The following is a 20,228-nucleotide window of genomic DNA, read 5'->3' as shown; positions in this document are numbered from 1 at the left end:
CGAACTCCGCTTTGGGATTAGGTGAGTAAGCACATTAAGCAACAGACATTTTACAACATCCATTTACCCTCTATTGTGTGTACTTTGTGTTTTGCTTCATAATGATGAAACTTGGGAAAGCACTATTGTCAGTTTATTGTCTAATGTAGAGGAAGTGTTGGGTCACAGAAAGTCATTTGAGGAAGTTAATCTTGTCATCTTGTCATCAAAACTTGCAGACCTCAAGTGACATATTGCCCTTGGGAACATGTATAGCCCCCACTTCCACAAGCTTTGTAAAGGGAGAGATTGAATGGACGCCAGTGTAACATTTGACTTAATTGTTCATTTGCTAATTATTTTGGTTAAAAACAAATGTTTATAGAGAAATAGCTAGGTTTCAAACATTTTCAAACAAACGTACAGTCAATTACACAATAGAAAACTCTGTATACAGTGTGTGCAAATGAAGTAAGGAGGTAAGGCAATAAATAGGCCATTGTGGCGAAGAAATGACAATTTAGCCATTAACATTGGAGTGATAGATGTGCAGATGAGGATTTGTAAGTAGAAATACTGGTGTGCAAAAAAACAGAAAAATAAAAACAAATGTGGGGATGAGGCAGGTAGTTGGTTGGATGGGCTATTTATAGATGGGCTGTGTACAGCTGCAGCGATCGGTAAGCTGCTCTGACAGCTGATGCTTAAAGTTAGTGAGGGAGATATAAGTCTCCTTCTTCAGTGATTTTTGCAATTCGTTCCAGTCATTGGCAGCAGAGAACTGGAAGAAAAGGCGGCCAAATGAGGTGTTGGCTTTGGGGATGACCAGTGAAATATACCTGCTGGAGCGCATGCTACGGGTGGGTGTTGCTATGGTGACCAGTGAGCTGAGATAAGTCTGAGCTTTACCTAGCAAAGACTTATAGATGACCAGGAGCCAGTGGGTTTGGCAACGAATATATAGCGAGGACCAGCCAACGAGAGCATACAGGTCGCAGTGGTGGGTGGTATATGGGGCTTTGGTGACAAAACGGATGGCACTGTGATAGACTGCATCCAATTTGCTGAGTAGAGTGTTGGAATCTATTTTGTAAATCACATCGCCGAAGTCAAGGATCGGTAGGATAGTCAGTTTTACGAGGGTATGTTTGGCAGCATGAGTGAAGGAGGCTTTGTTGCAAAATAGGAAGCCGATTCTAGATTTAATTTTGGATTGGAGATGCTTAATATGAGTCTGGAAGGAGAGTTTACAGTCTAGACACACACCTAGGTATTTATAGTTGTCCACATATTCTAAGTCAGAACCGTCAAGAGTAGTGATGCTAGTCGGGCGGGCGGGTGTGGGCAGCGATCGGTTGAAGAGCATGTATTTCGTTTTTCTAGCATTTAAGAGCAGTTGGAGGCCACCCTCTATTGTGTGTACTTTGTGTTTGGCTTCATAATGATGAAACTTGGGAAAGCACTATTGTCAGTTCATTGTCTAATGTAGAGGAAGTGTTGGGTCACAGAAAGTCATTTGAGGAAGTTAATCTTGCATCTTGTCATCAAAACTTGCAGACCTCAAGTGACATTTTGCCCTTGGGAACATGTATAGCCGAGGGAGAGATTGAATGGACGCCAGTGTAAAATTTGATTTAATTGTTTGTTTGCTAATTATTTTGGTTCAAAGCAAATGTTTATAGAGAAATAGCTAGGTTTAAAAAAAAAATAATAATGTAAACAGAATCTACTCTTCCAATGATATTTGTTACTTTAGAGGTCATTCAGGTCAACAACGCACCAAAGCTTCAAAAACAAAAGACAAATTTGAGAATTAAAAGTCATGAAAGGCTACAATGAACATGTCAGTACAGTCACATTTTGAAACAGATGCATTTGAAAAGAATATGCTCTGTGCTCCCCTCCCAAAAATGTATGACTTATCTACTCCTTCCGGCGCTGGAAACAAACCACCAGCTATTCCCAAAATATCGTTGGTGTCCAGAGAGTCAGTAGATAGGCTACAGTGGTTTGCGCCAGTGGGCGACTGAAGAAGAACTACATGAGCACGGCCATTTGTCATCTGCTGTGCTGTAACACCACATGAATTCAAATGTACCCTCCCCTCCCAGTTTCCAATGTACTGTCTCACACTGTCACTCAGGGTTAGTCCTGAGGCGCAAAATCTGACTGCTGTATTTTATCCCTTGATGAGACACGCTACATATACAAAAGTATGTGGACAACCCTTCAAATTTGTGGATTTGGCTATTTCAGCCACACCTGTTGCTGACAGGTGCATATAATCGAGCACACAGCCATGCAATCTCCATAGACAAATATTGGTAGTAGAATGGCTTTACTGAAGAGCTCAGTGACTTTCAATGTGGCACAGTCATAGGATGGCACCTTTCCAGCAAGTCAGTTCCTTAGATTTCTGCCCTGCTAGAGCTGCTGCGGTCAACTGTAAGCGTTGTTATTGTGAAGTGGAAACATCTAGGAGCCACAATGGGTCAGCCGCGAAGTGGTAGGCCACACAAGCTCACAGAACTGGACCGCAGAATGCTGAAGCGCGTAGCGAGTAAAAATCGTCTGTCCTCAGTTGCAACACTCACTACCGAGTTCCAAACTGCCTCTGGAAGCAACGTCAGCACAAGAACTGTTCATCGGGAGCTTCATGAAATGGGTTATCATGGCCGAGCAAGCTTAAGATCCCCATGTGCAATGCCAAGCATCGGTAGGAGTGGTGTAAAGCTCGCTACCTTGGTCTCTGGAGCAGTGGAAAAGCGTTCTCTGGAGTGATGAATGACCCTTCACAATCTGGCAGTCTGATTGGCGAATATGGGTTTGGCGGATACCAGGAGAATGCTACCTGCCGCAATGTATATTGCCAACTGTAAAGTTTGGTGGAGGAGGAATAATGGTCTGGGGCTGTTTTTCTCGGTTCGGGCTAGGCCTGTTAGTTCCAGTGAAGGGAAATCTGCTACAGCATACAATGATATTCCAGACGATTCTATGCTTCCAACTTTCAGCATGACAAGGCCTCCATGCACAAAGCCAGGTCCATACAGAAATGGTTTGTCGAGATTGGTGTGGAAAAATTTGACTGGGCTAAACAGATCTCTGACCTCAACCCCATCGAACACCTTTGGGTTGAATTGGAACACCAACTGCGAGCCAGGCCTAATCGCCCAACATCAGTGCCTGACCTCACTAATGCTCTTGTGGCTGTAGTGGAAAGTCTTCCCAGAAGAGTGGAGGCTTTTATAGCAGCAAAGGGGGGTTATAGTAGCAAAGAATGTCCATCATTCTGGAATGAGATGTTTGACGAGCTGTGTCCACATACTTTTGGTCATGCAGTGTATATCACCCCTAAATGACATTGTTGCCCCTGTGATGCCATTGTCATTCGTAATGCACACAGTTTCCCAATACTAGAAAATGAACTTGGACTCAGGGTTTTCAATTATTGTAGAGCTTGAAATGAAATATGAATCACTCATATTGAGACATATATAATGTTAAATGCATAAACATCCCAGCACCTTAGTTATGAATCTGTCAAAAATAAACAGTCATGTTTCACGAGGAAACACAACGACAGGGTTTACCGAAAAAAGATAATTAAAGCACAGTGTGTAACTTGTCAGCATAGATACCTTGTCACTTGCAGCTCCGGCAAAGTAAAAGAGGCAACAATGTGATTCTCGCTCTATAGTGGCCTTCCAATATCTTGCTGACGATAAAGTGCTGAATGAACAATAAACCAAATAACACTTACTAAGAAATATGTTGTTTACTAAGGGGGATAACATTAGCTTAGAGCATGAGCCTATTGTCACCCCTACTCTGCCCCCCTTGAAAGTATTACCTTGCAGTGTATTGATCGAGATAATCCATTTTTTTTAAAGCAGGATGTCTTAATACTGTACGCCATTAATATTGCATTAAGCCCCAGGGGTTACAGTTCCTCCAGTTCACCCATATGGTCTTTGGGAGCTGCTGCTTTCTGTCTTGAGTGGGTACCATAAGTTACAATGGTGGTTTCTTGGCATGAGCATTGTGCATCCCAAAAGGGACCCTATTCCCTGTATAGTGCACTACTTTTAAACAGAGCATGGGAATATTTAGTGTACTAAATAGGGAAAAGGGTGCCATTTGGGAAGTACCTCAATATAAAAAGTAGGAAAGAATGATCCCACACCGGCATTTTATAGTCAGCTTGGTCACCCATAGACGTTCACATAAAGCCAGCAATTCATGGATTCATGGAGATTAAACACACCTAGATTGCCTACCAATAATGAAAACTTTGGCTAACTAATCAATATTATGAAGAGATCTGTGAGAGCCTGCCCACATGAAAACATATTATAGTATACTATGGTATAAATGCTGTTGTATTACTAAGTTTATATACTGTAATATTCACTGTAGTGTTTTTGTGGACTTCACTGTAGTATTCACTAGTTTTTGCACAAAAACACATGGCTGTAATATACTGTAGTATTTACTATAGTGTTTTTGTTTTATTATCTTTGACATAGACGTGTGGGCTTTCTCCTTGAGGAAACCTACTGGACAAATATTAAAATAGCACCTTTTCCATGACTTTTAAGTAGGAAGGACTGGGGTTTGAATGGATAGGTTCAGAGTTTATACTCTTTTCTATAACCTGTAGCGAACGCAATATACAGTATGGTCTATCACAATCTAAACACAGTACATGTGTTCAGGTTAGCTCATAGATTTGTAGACTTTCCATTGGTGCACAGAACACAATCCACAATAGAAATAAAGGTGAATACAATGGAGGAACACAACTGTTATGGGTGGATTCAGAAAGTATTCACACCCCTTGAATTTTTCAAGATGTTGTTGTGTTACTGCCTGAATTTAAAATGGATTAAATTGAGATTTTTTTTGTCACTCGCCTACACGCAATACCCCATAATGTCAAAGTAGAATAATGTTTTTCACAATTATTACAAATTTATTTAAAACGAAAAGCTGAAATGTCTTGCGTCAGTAAGTATTCAACCCCTTTGCTATGACCAGCCTAAATAAGTTCAGGAGTAAACATTCACATAATAAGTTGCATGGGCTCACTCTGTGTGCAATGATAGTTTTTAACATGATTTTTTAAGGACTACTTCATCTCTGTACCCCACACATACAATTATTTGTAAGATCCCTCAGTTGAGCAGTGCATTTTTAACAGCTTCGACCACAAAGACCAGGGAGGTTTTCCAATGCCTTGCAAAGAAGGGAACCTATTGGAAGTTAGGTAATAATTTAAAAAGCAGACACTGAATATCCCTTTGAGTACGGCGAAGTTATGAATTACACTTTGGATGGTGTATCAATACACCCAGTCACTACAAAGATATAGGCGGCCTTCCTTTTGTGCAGTAGTATTTACTGATTGCCGGAAACAGTCAACACAATTGCACATATTTCTCTTCTGATGAAAACAATTTGCTAATATTCTGTGAACAAAACACTTAATGGTGAATTTTGTATTCACTGATGACATTTGTATGTCATGTTTTGCGAAAGGTAGTCTAAGATATGCGAGTCGGGTACTAAGGCAAGAAAATGATCAGAAGTTTGATCATTGCTTTTCTGCTATAGATTACATTTCAACACAGATCTAAAATTGCTTGTACGCTATTGAGAAAAACTGTAATGACTGAAAGGTACAGTGTGTAGTGTATTCTACAGTATACTATGCACTTCTATAGTAAGGAGTAAACAATTGAGGGATACGACAGGGTGTAGTAGCAAAGTGGGTGGGGTTATATCCTTCCTGTTTGGCCCTGTCCGTGGGTATCATAGGATGGGGCCACAGTGTCTCCTGACCCCTCCTGTCTCAGCCTCCAGTGTTTATGCAGCAGTAGTTTATGTGTCGGAGGGCTAGGGTCAGTTTGTTATATCTGGAGTACTTCTGTCTTATCCGGTGTCCTGTGTGAATTTAAGTATGCTCTCTCTAATTCTCTCTTTCTCTCTTTCTTTCTCTCTCTCGGAGGACCTGAGCCCTAGGACCATGCCTCAGGACGACCTGACATGATGACTCCTTGCTGTCCCCAGTCCACCTGGCCGTGCTGCTGCTCCAGTTTCAACTGTTCTGCCTGCGGCTATGGAACCCTGACCTGTTCACCGGACGTGCTACCTGTCCCAGACCTGCTGTTTTCAATTCTCTAGAGGCCGCAGGAGCGGTAGAGATACTCTTAATGATCGGCTATGAAAAGCCAACTGACATTTACTCCTGAGGTGCTGCACCCTCGACAACTACTGTGATTATTATTATTTCACCATGCTGTTCATTTATGAACATTTGAACATCTTGGCCATGTTCTGTTATAATCTCCACCCGGCATAGCCAGAAGAGGACTGGCCACCCCTCATAGCCTGGTTCTTCTCTAAGTTTCTTCCTAGGTTTTGGCCTTTCTAGGGAGTTTTTCCTAGCCACCGTGCTTCTACACCTGCATTGCTTGCTGTTTGGGGTTTTAGGCTGGGTTTCTGTACAGCACTTTGAGATATCAGCTGATGTACGAAGGGCTATATAAATACATTTGATTTGTAGTATAGTATTCTACAGTATACTACAAAATGCTATATATAGTAAGCACTACACGATCAAGGGATACTACAGTTTATATACTGTATAATCTTGTTGTAACGTGTTGCCTGCAGTCTGTCAGTCATATTTGATGCCAGGCAGTATTTTCCCCTTGGGAATAACTAAAATTAAAATTGGTAAATGGTCGTGAGCCCTGTGTCACAGAGCCATCTTCTGTAGACACCCACAGACACCTCCTGCTTGCAGGGGCGAGGTGTGAGCTGAGGGCCACACAATCCCATTAACACCCTTCTGCTTCTCTCCTCCTACTCCGTTCCAGTGTCCTGCGCTTGACATTTTACACACCGCAGATAAAAATAAACCGATCTACCGGAATGTTGGAAAATCAAGTGTCTGCTTCTCGTCCTCCTGCGGCAATAAGATAAGTGTTACCACTCGGATGATGTCACGCCGGAACTGCTTAATGTTTTGTTACACTGTGGTTTAATGAATTAACATCCAATTGTGACCATATAAGAGAAGTGATGCCCTGTGTAAATAAGCTTTTATGTGTAATGCCTTGGATTGTCATTACCATACATTATGATAATGAAATGTATGTGATATTGTGTTGTAGTAATGTATGTAATAATGTGTTTGAGGGGATAATATATAGAAACAGGATCATTCATTTTTACATATTTATTTTTTATCGAACCTTTATTTAACTAGGCAAGTCAGTTAAGAACAAATTCTTATTTACAATGACGGCCTACCCTGGCCAAACCCGGACAACGCTGGGCCAATTGTGCGCTGCCCAATGGGACTCCCAATCACGGCCGGATGTGATGCATCACAAAGAAATATCCAAAATGATTGAATCCTTTTGAATAAAACATCATGTACAATCCTTTTCCCCTCATTACTATCAGTAGCCTACTGCAGATCCCCAACTCACTTGATATTGACTAAGAATCTGCAGTCAGTGTTGTGTGTGGAAGCATCATGGCAGAACCAGGTATTCGTATGTCTCAGCTGTTTGATGAATATTATTGATGAATCCATAACTTGACCGTGTGATGACTTGTGTGTGTGTGTGTGTGTGTGTGTGAGAGAGAGGTAGAATTAGTCTGATACCTGCTAATGATCAAAATCCAGAAAATAGACGTAAAACTCTACAACCACCTAAAAGGAAGCGATTCCCAAACCTTCCATAACAAAGCCATCCCCTACAGAGAGATGAAGCTGGAGAAGAGTCCCCTAAGCAAGCTTGTCCTGGGGTTCACAAACACAAACAGACCCCACAGAGCCCTAGGACAGAAACACAATTAGACATAACCAAATCATGAGAAAACAAAAAGATAATTCATTGACACATTGGAAAGAATTAACAAATAACAGAGGAAACTAGAATGTTATTTGGCCCTAAACAGAGAGTACACAGTGGCAGAACACCTGACCACTGTGACTGACCCAAATTTAAGGAAAGCTTTGACTATGTACAGACTCAGTGAACATAGCCTTGCTATTGAGAAAGGCCGCCGTAGGCAGACCTGGCTCTCAAGAGAAGACAGGCTATATGCACACTGCCCACAAAATGAGACGGAAACTGAGCTGCAATTCCTAACCTCCTGCCAAATGTATGACCATATTAGAGAAGCATATTTCCCTCAGATTACACAGACCCACAAATAATTAGAAAACAAACCCAATTTTGATAAACTCCTATATCTAATGGGTGAAATACCACAGTGTGCCATCACAGCAGCAAGATGTGTGACCTGTTGTTGCCACAAGAAAAGCGCAACCGGTGAAGAACAAACACCATTGTAAATACAACCCATATTTATGTTTATATATTTCCCTTTTGTACTTGAACTATTTGCACATAATATGACATTTGAAATGTCTTTATTCTTTTGGAACTTTTGTGAGTGGAATGTTTACTGTTATTATTTTAATTGTTTATTTCACTTTTGTTTATTATCTATTTAACTTGCTTAGGCAATGTAAACATATGTTTCCCATGCCAATAAAGCCGCTTAAATTGAATTGATATTCAATTGAAATTAAATTGAGAGAGAGCGCGAGTGAGTGAGTGACCAAGCATGCGTTGGAAGTAGTGACTGTTCCGGATATGTTTCTTGAGTACATTTCCCGTGAGGCCTTAATAATCATACTTGACAAAATTGACATTGAGTGCTAAATCACAAGAGATAGCCTATATTGTTGACACTTTAAATGTTGCCTGCATAGCAACACTATGTTGTCTTAAGAATGATCTGTAATTAGGCTACACTGCTTCTGACATATGAAACAACTGTGCTATGACGCATGCAACGAAAGCGTTAAACCACAATTCCAATCATTAACATTCGGTGCATCATAATAGTCCAATCTAACAACTTTTTGCCTGGAGATTTTCGTGGGCCTTTATTCATTTTTTTTATTTACCTTTTGTAGTGTTTCTTTCTGACAGATTGAGCTATTCTTTGATGGGTCCTTTGTTTTGGGATCATTTGAAATGTGGTTCATGTAAGACTCTTTCTCCTGAGCATCAGCAGCATCGAGCAGATCCAGCAAATCCCCTCAGTCACATGAAAATCTTGCATCCCGCTGCGGGCGGCAAGAATGAGATGGCACATTGGGTTCATTACAATGATTTCCTGTCTTCCATAATTATTTGAGTGAACTTATTATTGTCTCTGTATATTCAAATGATTTACCCTCACAATAAGAAACTGCATTCGTACGGGCATTAATGTCTTTATTGAGTTTTCAAAACAAATTGCATTGAAATGGGTTTGAATCCCCAAAGCAGGTGTAATTGAAATATAAATGAGAAGAAATCATTCTTCATCAAGTTAACTCTTGGATATGAGGGGAATGAGGCATATGACTGTCTATTAATTCAATTACTTTTTTATTTTTTACTGTCAGTTGACTCAAGTCAATCAGTTCAAATCCTTTAACACTCAATTTTCAGTTGCAGCAAAGTACAAGGCCACAACCTAAAATGATATTATGTACGTGTATGTAAGAAAAGCAATGCATTTCCAATGTCTCAAACAAGACTGGCTGGAATTCAATCATTGCAGATGATAGTTTTCCACACGGCCCTTTTACAGCAGCAAGTCCGGGCTGGAAGAAGTTGACACTTGATTTAGGAATTGTCAGTGCTGTTGTGTGCCCTGGATGACTTCTCAGCCAAGTTTTGCATCACTACTGAACAGGTCACAACACCAGACTGCCCATTTCTAAATCACATGTCAACTTCCTCCTTCTGAGGTAAATGCTGTGCAAATCAAACGCACTTCTGAAAAGGCAGTTTGGAAAATGTAACATCTGCAAGGATTGAATGCCAGCTTATGTCTCAAGACTTTTGACTAGCTAATATGTTGTAGCATTGTCCTCCAAAATGGTCAGTGCTCCATGATGTAAGTTACTCTCAAAACCGAAATAATTTCTTTTGAGATAATGGGGTATTTTGTAGAAACATATCCATGGTTATTTTCCTCTGAACACAACAGAGGAAAATAGTGGCAACTTAAACGTAAAAGTGGCAAAACCAAGGTCCCATTCACTGGGAAAAAGATCAATTACATTTCCAAACATAAACGCTACCAAGACACCGTCTGACCTCGTCCAATAGCACCGCTTATTTATGCTTCAAAAGCGATTGCTCCCACTTGAAGTTAATGTATGCGTCCTAACTCTGTGTGGAACAGACGTTTGGCATGACTTGAATTTTCCAACTTGGATTATGATGTCGATGGAGCACAAAGGGTAGTCCAGTAAATAGAGCAGCGTGCTGCTTGGGGCCAAACGAAATGGAGCCCAGGCACAGATTCTGTGCCACAGACGGGGAGAGATAAGGCTTCTATTTCAAGGGAAGCGAGGAGGGAGCATTGTCACTGCAAATAAGTCACGACTACGACTCGATTGGAGAGGAAAACCAAATGGTGTGAAAATACCTACGACAGTTTGCTTTACAAAACTCAGCTATATGCTTCGTATTGTTTTATAACACTTAGCATAGCAGAATATAGGGTATGTAACATCCTCATTGATCTACATTCATGCCTGCCTATAAAGTGCATGAGGGGTAAAATAGCAGATTATGCTAATCAGCTCATTATGGGTTCAGATATGCAGATATGTCAATCATTTTGTCCGAGAGAATGAGTTCCTGTTTTACAGTAGCTTTAATGAGCCTCAACCCTTTTAAGCCTGCCACCCTTCCTCTCAATATCTCTTCTCTTCCACCAGACGCTAGTAGACGATGGCTGATATCTGTGTGCTCATGACAAAGACAGATATCAATTGGGTGTGCTATCTTCTTCAAATAATCACTGCCTTGCTCTCACCTCAGTTTTGATAGGGGATTTGTTGGCTTCACAATGGAAAATTGGAGGCACATAAGCCATATTGGAATGGCTATTTGAATGCCTCTGGTTGATTATCAATCAAAATGTATTTGGCAGCAAGTGGTCATAACTTTGAAACTGATGTTCACGCACTGTACAGTGTCTTAGAGAGTAAAACGATATGATGCATGTGGTCCGTCACACACTGTGAACACACGTGTAAAAGGGCTGAACACATTCACACACACATTCAATGAAGCTTGCAAGTGATGGGAAATCACACAACGTACCCCTATAGTTCACATCTCTGTTACAACGCTTCCAAACGTATCGACATACTGAAACCTTGTCACTTTGATGAACACATTGGGGAGAACTGAAACACTCCGAAGATCCTCTTCTTTCCACCTCTCCTCTACGGATCCACCTCTAATCCATCCACCCCCTGGATCCATAATACGGACTTCAAGACAATTAATGGAGATATCCAATCTCCATATACCCTTATCCACCACATTCCTCCACTGGTGGGGGGGTTCAACATTGTCTAAAAAGTACCCACCATCCAAATACTCCAAACCCTTTATCTCCCATGTGTCGGTGGCGACAAGGAGCTGCCAGATAGCCGGTCTACTCCAGAAGCCCAGAGTGACAGGCTCTATCAGCAGAGTCCTTGTATGGCCATGGATCGGGCTGAGGAGGACGATAAGCAGCAGCCAGCCCAGCTATGCGGCCCATGTTTAGAGAGACTCCGTGGGACCGGGCATCCGCGGGAACAGTCTGTTTCTGTTCAATTTAGAGGGGTTATCGCACGCCGTTCTTCCCGCTAGGCAGTACGTATTTTTCACAGCTCCATTGGGACTAACAGAGGTGAGTAGAGGGGTTCTTGTTCGGTTGGTCAACCCGTTCACCTTTGACAAATTTGAAATGTATTTGTCACCAATGGAGTTTTTTCAAGCATGGTGATATGTTTGGCTTTGGTTTTTTGACTGTGTGAGGTGCATGGATGGTTGGACTTCCATGAATGTCTGTCACCTTTAGAAAGAATGATGGTGCAGTTGACTAGCAGATGGGGAATCATCATGTGTCATCATAATTCTATGTTTTTGCATGATTTTCATAGTGAGATGATAGTCTTGTTTACCGCAGTGGGTAATTCCATTATAATATGGATTATGGGAGATTCAAATATTACATTAGCAAACCATACGATATTGATTTTCAGCCCTTTTATCCAATTGATGGCAGAAGCACCTGAACAAAAGTCCTCTACATTCAGTGAGAAATTGGACTTTCAGGCAAAGGGGGTCAGATAAATCATGATTCAGACTTAATTAACTGGTGCAGCTCATGCACTGGATAGGAGCGGGGAAGTTAGACCATGAATAATTACAAGAACATAAATAAAAAATAAATCCAAGACATACATTTGTATGACATTTAAAGAGATAGTTCTCCCAATTTACAAAAATGTATATGTTTGCTCCTTTACCCAGAAATCAGATTATGGACAAGGAGGGTCTGCAATCCACACTTTGGTTTGGTTGAACTTTTGACTGCCACCAACAGCGATGGGACAAGACTGTAACTACCAATTGGATACCACGAAATTGGGGGGGGGGAAGGGGTATAAAAATAAAAATAAATAAAAATAGAAATAAGTGAATATTAGCATTTTCTTACCGAAATGTAAGTTGATGTCCCACAGTTAAAAGTTAAAAGTTATCTCTTTTGGTGGAAGAACCTTTGGCAGCCATTACAGCTGTGAATCATTTTGAATAAGGGTCTACCAACCTTGCACAACTCTTAGGGTAACATACTGGGCATTTGGAAAGTATTCAGACGCCTTTACTTTTTCCACATTTTGTTACATTAGTCCTATTCTAAAATGGATTAAAAACATGTATTAATCCTCATCAATCTACACACAATACCCCATAATGACAAAGCGAAAACAGTTTTTAGATAACCTACATTTTTTTATGTTTTTATTAAGAAATACCTTATTTACTAAGTATTCAGACCCTTTGCTGTGAGACTCGGAATTGAGCTCATGTGCATCCTGTTTCCATTCATCATCCTTGAGATGTTTCTGCAACTTGATTGGAGTCCACCTGTGGTAAATTCAATTGATTGGACATGATTTGTAAAGGCACTCACCTGTCTATATAAGGTCCCACAGTTTACAGTGCATGTCAGAGCAAAAACCAAGCGATGAGGTTGAAGAAATTGTCCGTAGCACTCCAAGACAAGATTGTTTCGAGGCACAGATCTGGGGAAGGGTACCAAAAATGTTCTGCAGCATTGAAGGTCCCCAAGAACACAGTGGCCTCCATCATTCTTAAATGGAAGACGTTTGGAACCACCAAGACGCTTCCTAGAACTGGCCACCCGGCCAAACTGAGCAATCGGGGGAGAAGGGCCTTGGTCAAGGAGGTGACCAAGTTCCTCTGTGGAGATGGGAGAACCTTCCAGAAGGACAGCCATCTCTGCAGCACTCCACCAATCAGGCCTTTATGGTAGGGTTGCCAGATGGGAGCCAGTAAAAGGCACTTTACAGCCCGCTTGGAGTTTGCCAAAAGGCACCATGAGAAACAAGATTCTCTGGTCTCAAGAAACCAAGACTGAACTATTTGGTCTGAATGCCAAGCGTCACGTCTGGAGGAAAGCAGACACCATCCCTACGGTGAAGCATGGTGGTGGCAGTGTTTTTCAAGGTCAGGGAGTGCGAGCCTAGTCAGGATTTAGGGAAAAATGAACGGAGCAAAGTACAGAGAGATCTTTGATGAAAACCTGCTCCAGAGCACTCAGGACCTCAGACCGGGGCGAAGGTTCACCTTGCAACAGGACAACGAACCTAAGCACACAGCCAAGACAACGCAGGAGTAGCTTCGGGGACAAGACTCTGAACCTGGTCAAACATCTCTGGTGAGACCTGAAAATAGCTCTACGCTCCCCATCCAACCTGACAGAGCTTGAGAGGATCTGCAGAAAATAATGGCAGAAACTCCCCAAATACAGGTGTGCCAAGCTTGTAGCGTCATACCCAAGAAGACTTGAGGCTGTAATTGCTGCCAAAGGTGCTTCAATAAAGGGTCTGAATACTTATGTAAATGTGATATATCCGTTTTTTTATGGGGTATTGTGTGTAGATGATGAGGGGGGAAAAAACGATTTAATCAATTTTAAAATGTCGACAAAGTCAAGGCGTCTGAATACTTTCCGAATGCACTGTATATCAATTGATTTTATTAAAATTGCTCAAGCTCAGTAATTTGGGTGGGAATCATTGATAGACAGCAATATTCAAATCTTGTCTCTGATTTTCAAGCAGATTTCAATCAGGACCGAGACTGGACCATTCAGGAGCACCTCTTGGAAAGACATTCTGGTGTGTCTGGCATTAACATTTGTGCTGAAATTGTCCCGCTGAAAATAAAACTCTGTCCCAGGGTTAGGTTTTCAGAAGACTACGGTGGGTTTTCCGCTAAACTTCCCGGTCCCTGCTGGTGCCAAGCATACCCATATCATGATGCTGCCACCACAATACTTGAAAATACAGAGGATCAACAACATTGCATTGTATTTTTGTTTTAAAAAAGGAGAAAGGAAAAGTGTTGAAGCCCATGGACCTGTTATTATGATTTTTTGAGCAGTTTGATCATCATTTGACTAATAGTCTGCAGTAACATTTTACAGACACCAGCCCCAAAGTAGTTTAGTGGAACGGCCCATCAATCAATAAGTGCATAGATAAAAAAGGGATGGTGTGGAGAAATGCTATGGGAGTGATTTCTGTTCCCAATCCATACTTGGCCTTACAAATGTGTACACTGTATCCTCTGAACATCACTTTCATTCAGTTATGCAGCAAGCTATCCATGAAAGCTTGCGTTCCTACTATATCACCTACTTTAGATATATCGTGACTGCTTATCACATCTTTTACTTACTATGTGTCATACGACGATGCAAAGGACTGTTTAAGGACTGAGGGAGTACAAGCAAAGTCTGGCCAAGTGCATGTAAGCCAAAATAACCCTGTAAGCCAAAATAACTGATAACTGTAAAATCATGAATGACTAACTAACTGACTGACGTTCAAGTAAAGTGTGTCCAGTCTGCGTGAGCCAAGAGCAAAAACATGACTGACTCAACTGTGAGTTCACCTCAACTCTCCCTCTTGCTCTATGATGAAGTTATTTGAGGTGAAAGCTTCCCAGTACTACGATATCGTCATTAAAACTCCACTGACTCAGAATGGAGTCAGGTTCAACTGCATACTGTGTCTCTGCCAAGGGACGCGCATCTACATTGTTTCAAAAGGAAACAAATCACGCACCGGCACATTTGATGAACCTTTGATGGAACCACTCTCGCCTCTCCCATAAGGTGAAATGATTTCAAAGTCAAAGCTTCAAAAAATGAAAGGTAGTCACTGTGTAACCTAATGTAGTAGGCATAGAAAGACGCATGAGCAGAGTTCCCACTTCCATTTTTCAGGGGAAACGGAAGTTAGGTTAAAAATACTGTATCCCTGAAAACCGAATGTTAACGTTTCCTGGTGACTCTGCATAGGCTAGTCCCTGTGTGGTGTGTGTAGTGCATTTGGAGCAGCATGGGCTAATTCAAAGAGTGACTGTTGCAGCATCATCTGACATATTATTCATATCTGTCGGCTGCTAAGCTAGCCTTCTACCGGAGGCCTGGAGATATAGTGGGCAAACAAGGGGGGACAAAAAATGTCAGAGAGCTCAGCGTTGGGTAACTTGACCTGACATGGCATTGCAGTGACTCAAGATTACAAGCAGGAGCAGAAACTCTTTTCTTTGGTGAGTTATAATTGACCTCAGCTTATCTGACAGGCTGGTCTCATAGACTAGACGTAAGATAGTAAACGGAAATCGGGGACACGCAAATTAGTATGATATGTTATGTTTGGTGGGGTTACATATCACATAAGGTTACTTAAGGCAGAACTGAAAGGAGGGTGGTTGGTCAGGGTGGAAAGGTAGGTGTATAATGCGAACATCTAGCAACCCAAAGGTTGTGTGTTTGAATCTCATCATGGACAATTTTAGCTAATTACCGACTTAATTAGCAACAACTTACTACTTTTTAGCTACTTTTTAAGTACTTAGCATGTTAGCTAACCCTTCCCCTATCCCTTAAGCTAACTCTTAGAAATATGCATCTTTCCCTTTCAAGACGATTTGAAAAGTATCTAGATACATGGGCTTCAATACTATACAGGAATGATACATTTTAGTTTGAAATGATTCAGTGTGATTCAGTTTGATTAGAGGAATAACGCAAATGTCTAGCAACCCAAAGGTTCTGTGTTTGAATCCCATCACGGACAACTTTAGCATTTTAGCTAATGATCAACTTTGCAACTACTTACTACTTTTTAGATACTTTTTAAGTACTTAGCATGTTAGCTAACCCTTCCCCTATCCCTTAAGCTAACTCTTAGAGATATGCATCTTTCCCTTTCAAGACGATTTGAAAAGTATCTAGATACATGGGCTTTGAAACTATACAGGAATGATACATTTTAGTTTGAAATGATTCAGTGTGATTCAGTTTGATTAGAGGAATAACGCAAATGTCTAGCAACCCAAAGGTTCTGTGTTTGAATGCCATCACCGACAACTTTAGCATTTTAGCTAATTATCAACTTTGCAATTACTTACTACTTTTTAGATACTTTTTAAGTACTTAGCATGTTAGCTAACCCTTCCCCTATCCCTTAAGCTAACTCTTAGAGATATGCATCTTTCCCTTTCAAGACGATTTGAAAAGTACCTAGATACATGGGCTTCGAAACTATACAGGAATGATACATTTTAGTTTGAAATGATTCAGTGTGATTCAGTTTGATTAGAGGAATAACGCAAATGTCTAGCAACCCAAAGGTTATGTGTTTGAATCCCATCACCGACAATTTTAGTTAATGATCAACTTTGCAACTACTTACTACTTTTTAAATACTTTTTAAGTACTTAGCATGTTAGCTAACCCTTCCCCTATCCCTTAAGCTAACTCTTAGAGATATGCATCTTTCCCTTTCAAGACGATTTGAAAAGTATCTAGATACATGGGCTTCGAAACTATACAGGAATGATACATTTTAGTTTGAAATGATTCAGTGGGATTCAGTTTGATTAGAGGAATAATGCAAATGTCTAGCAACCCAAAGGTTCTGTGTTTGAATCCCATCACCGACAACTTTAGCATTTTAGCTAATGATCAACTTTGCAACTACTTACTACTTTTTAGATACTTTTTAAGTACTTAGCATGTTAGCTAACCCTTCCCCTATCCCTTAAGCTAACTCTTAGAGATATGCATCTTTCCCTTTCAAGACGATTTGAAAAGTATCTAGATACATGGGCTTCGAAACTATACAGGAATGATACATTTTAGTTTGAAATGATTCAGTGTGATTCAGTTTGATTAGAGGAATAACGCAAATGTCTAGCAACCCAAAGGTTCTGTGTTTGAATCCCATCACCGACAACTTTAGCATTTTAGCTAATTATCAACTTTGCAATTACTTACTACTTTTTAACTACTTTTTAAGTACTTAGCATGTTAGCTAACCCTTCCCCTATCCCTTAAGCTAACTCTTAGAGATATGCATATTTCCCTTTCAAGACGTTTTGAAAAGTATCTAGATACATGGGCTTCGAAACTATACAGGAATGATACATTTTAGTTTGAAATGATTCAGTGTGATTCAGTTTGATTAGAGGAATAACGCAAATGTCTAGCAAACCAAAGGTTCTGTGTTTGAATCCCATCACCGAATATTTTAGCTAATGATCAACTTTGCAACTACTTACTACTTTTTAGCTACTTTTTAAGTACTTAGCATGTTAGCTAACCCTTCCCCTATCCCTTAAGCTAACTCTTAGAGATATGCATCTTTCCCTTTCAAGACGATTTGAAAAGTATCTAGATACATGGGCTTTGAAACTATACAGGAATGATACATTTTAGTTTGAAATGATTCAGTGTGATTCAGTTTGATTAGAGGAATAACGCAAATGTCTAGCAACCCAAAGGTTCTGTGTTTGAATCCCATCATCAACAACTTTAGCATTTTAGCTAATTATCAACTTTGCAACTACTTACTACTTTTTAGATACTTTTTAAGTACTTAGCATGTTAGCTAACCCTTCCCCTAATCCTAACCTTAACCCTTTAACCGAACTCCTAGGGTGTGAATCTTTCCCTTTCAAGAAGATTCGATACGTATCTAGATACATAGCCTCCGATACGATACAGGAACGATAAGTTTTAGTTCGAAACGATTCAGTGCAATTTGGTTTGATTAGAAGAACGAATCGATGCCTTTCGGTTCGATGAGATACGATTCGATGCACTAACATTTGTTTCATAAACTCAATCATTTTCCATTCTAAATTAAAATCTGCTGTTCATGAGCTGGGCCTCTTTGAGCTGGATCTGTCTAAGCTGACTTCTGTGTGTGTGTGTGTGTGTGTGTGGGGGGGGGGGGGGGGGGGGGGGGGGGGGGGGGTGTGCGTGTGTGCGTGTCTATGGTGTATGTAGGCACCTAAGCTGAGCCATGAGGGAAACTAGGTATCTACCACCCCACTATCAGTGATCTGAAATCACCCACTAATTAATTTGTCATTTTTGCAGATTCAACGTGTTAAGCGCTTGTAATGTATCAGTATTTATCTTTAAAAATTAGCTATGACATAGCCAATGAATATATAGCACAACTTTGGATTTCAACCCCTTGTCATAATTTAATGATTTAGACCGTTTGGGAGTTTTGAAGGACTTGGAGCTTCTCTTCTTCTCCTGCTTCGACCATGCAGTGCGGGTAGCAAAAGTGATTGCTGTCTTTGTTATGAAATGATCAAATTTCGCCTGATTGTTTCAAGCAAAATTACCAAAACTATTCCTGATGGTGAACAACGAACAATGTCAATACAATCTAATGTAAGCCCCGATCAGCATACAGTATAGCCTACCTATAACAAGATGAGAGTTGTAGCTTAGGCTGGTAGAACACAATTTTCAACAGTGCATTTGATAAAAATAACCTACCAAATTACATTGGTTGTCACTCAACTAATAAAGCCTAATAATGCGCAAGCCATTTTACAAACATTTGAATGCTGAAGTTAACACGCAGATGTGCCAGATCAAAAATAGGCCTACCTCTAGTTGGTCAGCACATGAAGCTGCGCACAGCACGCAGTTTGAATATAGTAGGGTACTGATATTGCCTGGGGTTGTTCAGCATGCAAAATGACCTTTAGATCAATGACCGTCAACATAATTACATGCTTAGTTCGACACTGAAGGAAAGGACACATATTTTTGGAAGGAAGTAATTTGAGCAACAACCCTAATCTTAATCTTAAACTAATGTTAGTGTTAGCCACCTAGCTAAAATTAGACATAACACATTGGAATTTGTAACATATCATACGTATTGCAAATTCTTAACATATTGAATTAATTGCAATTCGTAACATATCATACGAAATAGATGATGGACGTCCACAAATTAATACATACCATACCAAATGTAACATACTAATTTGAGTGTTGTATTTTCGTTCAGCATGTTATGTCTACCTCTGAGTCCAGGTTGCATTTGGGCTTCTCTGTAAATACTCAATGAAATAAATAGCTTGGGATCAGACTCCTGAATTGTCCAAATGGATAAAAAAAAACTTAGGCCTATATCCTGTCAAACATAACAATATTGCAGTTGGATAAGGATCAGCCCCTTTTTTCAATTTTCGCCTAAAATGATATACCCAAATATAATTATCTGCTTGTAGCTCAGGCATTGAAGCAAGGATATGCATATTCTTGATACCATTTGAAAGGAAACACTTTGAAGTTTGTGGAAATGTGAAATTAATGTAGGAGAATATAACACATTAGATCTGGTAAAAGAAAATACAAAGAAAAAAACAGCTGTTAATATTTGTTTTCCATCATCTTTGAAATGCAAGAGAAAGGCCATAATGTATAATTCCAGCCCAGGCACAATTTAGATTTTGGCCACTAGATGGCAGCAGTGTATGCGCAAAGTTTTTGACTGATCCAATGCACCATTGCATTTCTGTTCAAAATGTTGCATCAAGACTGCCAAAATGTGCCTAATTGGTTGATGAATAACTTTTCAAGTTCATAACTGTGCACTCTCCTCAAACAATAGCATGGTATTCTTTCACTGTAATACTTTCACTACTGTAAATTGGACAGTGCAATTAGATTAACAAGAATTTAAGCTTTCTGACAATATCAGATATGTCTATATCCTGGGAAATTTCCTTGTTACTTAC

General features: G+C 40.3%; 1 protein-coding gene and 1 non-coding gene across 3 annotated transcripts in view; one reads left to right on the top strand and one right to left on the bottom strand.

The window, feature by feature from the left end:
• Positions 1 to 4,509: 4,509 nt before the first annotated feature.
• Positions 4,510 to 4,563, bottom strand: LOC139568986 (U7 small nuclear RNA). The gene has a single exon (XR_011673823.1). It is a non-coding gene; the product is annotated as a U7 small nuclear RNA (small nuclear RNA).
• Positions 4,564 to 11,625: 7,062 nt separating this feature from the next.
• The window catches only part of slc8a1a (solute carrier family 8 member 1a), a 49,085-nt gene continuing 40,482 nt past the window's right edge, over positions 11,626 to 20,228 (top strand). Inside the window, exon 1 of one of the 2 annotated variants that reach the window (XM_071350457.1) lies at positions 11,626 to 11,757. The gene's annotated coding sequence lies outside the window, so the exon portion shown is untranslated. The remainder of the gene's footprint in view (positions 11,758 to 20,228) is intronic. The other variant, XM_071350510.1, reaches the window with a different exon arrangement.

Source organism: Salvelinus alpinus, chromosome 2 (assembly GCF_045679555.1).
Source record: "Salvelinus alpinus chromosome 2, SLU_Salpinus.1, whole genome shotgun sequence".
NCBI classification, from domain to species: domain Eukaryota; kingdom Metazoa; phylum Chordata; class Actinopteri; order Salmoniformes; family Salmonidae; genus Salvelinus; species Salvelinus alpinus.
This window is presented reverse-complemented; position numbering and strand designations above follow the sequence as displayed.